This window comes from Oratosquilla oratoria, chromosome 5 (genome assembly GCF_046742065.1).
Source record: "Oratosquilla oratoria isolate Oo_2021 chromosome 5, ASM4674206v1, whole genome shotgun sequence".
In the NCBI taxonomy this organism is placed as follows: domain Eukaryota; kingdom Metazoa; phylum Arthropoda; class Malacostraca; order Stomatopoda; family Squillidae; genus Oratosquilla; species Oratosquilla oratoria.
The window spans coordinates 9896738-9900722 of NC_134781.1; positions in this window are offsets into that span (position 1 = coordinate 9896738).

The window sequence follows — 3985 nt, forward strand, 5'->3', positions numbered from 1 at the left end:
ATACGTAATACGCTGTCCACAGTCTCGGAAACGATAGGCCCTGTAGTACTTAAACAGGGCAGGACTCGCAGTAATGGGTTTAAATTGGATAAATTTAGATTTAGGAAGGAAATAGGCGTATCTGGTTTGACCATAGAGTGGTCAACGAATGGAATAGACTTAGTAACGATGTAGTAAGCGCTGAAACTATCAGTTGTTTTAAAAGGTTAGAAAACTTTATGGATGGGGACGATAGGTGGTGATGGACATGGAACTGCCTAGTGTAGGTCTTATGGTCTCTTGCAGTCTCCTTCATTCTTATGTAACTGAATCCGATTGGATCTGGAATAAAGTCATCACTTCACCTTTACGGTAAGTAATCAAAAAACTCAATTTGCTTTGACTTACGAATGTTAGTATGAAAACAAAAGCAACTCTTTGGCGTGAGACAGGATGGGTATGGTGCCTACCTGGGAGTCTGATATGAACAGATATTCCTCCACTGGTTGATTGAATGAGAGAGTGGACTTAAAAGGACAGAAGCGCTGGTAAATTGTGATCTTCGTTGTCTCGTCATTTGAATGTTGTTTCTCGTAGGGTAAGTTGTAGATTGTAGAATTCAGTGGCATCTTTCGTAGAGAATCAAACTGCAATGTACAGGAAAGTCTCGTAGGTGTATGTTACCATTTCTCGTGACTCGTATTTTCCAATATGTCATTTTTCTTAATTCGCAGAACTCAGAAAACGAACGAGCTCGTTCATCTAAAATCTCGTTAAATCTTGTAACTTTTAAGGTTACGTGCATAACTCATGAGAATCAATCTCGTAGGGTTTCGAATTTCGTAAAGACTTGTAACTCGGAAAGACTCGCAACTCGTAAAGACTCGTAACTCTTAAAAGTCGTAACTCGTAAAGACTAGTAACTTGCAGAGACTTATAACTCGTAAAACTCGTAACTCATAAAGACTCGTAACTCTAAAAAGACCCGTAACTAGTAACGACTCGTAATTCGAAAAATCGTAAATCATAAGGACTGGTAACTAGTAGAAAAAAAGACTTGTAACTCATAAAGACTCGTAACTCGTAAAGACTCGTAATTCGTAAAAATAGCAACTCATAAAGACTCGTAACTAGTAAAAAAGACTCGTAACTCATAAAGACTCGTAACCCGTAAAGACTCGTAACTCGTAAAAATCGTATCTCCTAAAGACTCGTAACTCCTATAGACTCACAAAACGTAAGGTCTCGCAACTCGTAGTTTAACAACTCGTAGTTTAGCAACTCGTAACAGTGCGCGTGTCGGCGTGGGAGGGCGTAAGGTTTGAACGGGATAAAGCAACTTTGCACTGTCTGCCTGTCTGCCTCTGGTTATCCCTGTCTCTCTTTCTCTTTCTCTTTCTTTCTCTGTCACTTTGTCTCTTGTTTCTGTGCCTGTCTGCATCTCAAACTCTGTTAATCTCTCTCTCTCTCTGTCTCTGTCTCTGTCTCTCTCTCTGTCCCTCTCTCTCTCTCTCTCTCTCTCTCTCTCTCTCTCTCTCTCTCTCTCTCTCTCTCTCTCTCTCTCTCTCTCTCTAAGTATGTGTATATATATTAGTATGTATAATATACATGTATAGATATATGTATATACATGCATACGTACATACATACATACATTCATACACATATTTATGCATGTACATATATGTATATATATATATATATATATATATATATAAACATGTATATATATGTATATATATATATATATACATATATGTATATATATGTATGTATATAAATATGTATATATATACATATATATATGTATATATACATATATATGTATATATATATATATATGTAATCTTGAAAATGTCTGAATAGACGAAAGCGCTCGGTCTCATTTTTTTTTGTTCATAGTGGTTTTTCTGCATACTAGAATCACGCGTTCAAGTGATTTCTTCTGCATATATATGTGTATATATATATATATATATATATATTATATATTATATATATATGTATATATATATATATATAATATAATATGTATATACATATAATTGAATTCCAAACTGAAACCTGTGAAAAGTCTAGGGTAAACTTACTACGGTAAATATAACAAAAGAAAAAATTAAAAGGTGTATAGAGAAACTCAAAGTTAATAAAACACCAGGGCCTGACGGTTGGCATCCAAGAATCTTAAAGGAAATGAAAAATGACATTGTTGTTCCATTAGAAATTATTTTCAAGAAATCCATCATATCCGGAGATGTCCCAAGAGAATGGAAGCTAGCTAACGTTACTCCCATATTCAAAAAAGGTGACAAAAAGAAGCCAAATAACTATAGGCCTATAAGTTTGACTTCAATCGTAGGAAAAATAATGGAAACTATCATCAGATATGCTATCGAATATCATTTAGAAAGTAACCGTTTGATAAATGATAGCCAACATGGTTTCAGACGGAAACGTTCTTGCGTGACTAACTTACTCGAATTCTACAACACAGTTGTCTCGAATTATGACAAAAGAAACAATATAGATTTAATATATCTAGACTTTGCAAAAGCTTTTGATACCGTCCCATACGAAAGACTACTTACTAAATTAGCTTTACACGGAAGTGGTAGCCTATTAGGTTGGACTAGTAATTGGTTGAAAGGTCGAAAACAGAGAGTTGTATTAAATGGAACAACTTCTAGATGGAAAAATGTTACAAGTGGAGTTCCTCAGGGTTCCGTTCTTGGGCCACTTCTATTCATAGTGTATATAAATGATATAGACCATGGACTAAAATCTACTGTTTCCAAATTTGCTGATGATACAAAACTGTGCGGAGTGGCAAATGATCACTCAAACCAATTAGATATTCAAGAAGATTTAGATAAATTACAGCAATGGTCTGAAAAGTGGCTAATGAAATTTAACACAAGTAAATGCAAGGTAATGCACATAAGTAAAAATAACAGTAAGTACGATTACAAGTTATTTGGAAATTTGTTAACAAAAGTGGATAGTGAAAAAGATATCGGCGTAATTATCAATAACGACTTCAAATCATCCAAGCAGTGTATTTCAGCCTCTGAGAAAGCAAATAAGATTCTAGGACTGATTGCGCGATCTTTTGATTTCAAAAGTCCATCACTCATTAACAAGCTATATAAATCGTTAGTTCGTCCACATTTGGAATATGCTGTTTCCGTATGGTCACCGAATCTCATTAAAGACATTGACAGACTGGAAAAAGTACAACGGCGAGCCACAAAACTGATTCCAAATATCAAAAATAAATCATACGAAAATCGACTAAAACATATAAATCTGTTTTCCCTAAAAAAGCGTAAACTCAGAGGTGACTTGATACAGGTCTTTAAAATTCTAAAGGGAATTGACAACATCAAAAGTGACAAAATTTTCACATTGAATGAGAACCAGGCAAGAAACAATGGTCTCAAACTGTCCGGAAATAGATTCAATTTGGAAGTAGGTAGAAACAACTTTGCCAACCGTGTAGTTAATGAATGGAATACACTTCCTGCACAGGTAGTGCAATGTAGTTCAGTTCGAAGCTTTAAGTATCATTTAGATAAATACCTAAGCAAGATGCTGTAATGATTATAATTTATTTTATATTATTTGTTTTTGTTTTGTTATCATTTGTCTGTCTGATTTTCATTTATTATTGGTTATATGTCAATTAATTATTATTTACTATTCACCTGTTTGTTTATTATTTAACTATACCTATGCATTTATTTATGTATTTTATTTGTTATTTACATTATTATAGTTTATATTTTTTATTTCATTATGATTTGTTTTCACATCCGACCTAGATATGGACCAAAAGGTCTCCTGTCGGCATGCTCCGCCTTTGTAATCCTTTGTAATATATGTATGTATATATGTGTGTGGGTGTGTCTATATATATATATATATATATATATATATATATATGTACATATACATATATATACATATGTATATATATAATATATATACATATGTATATTATATATAT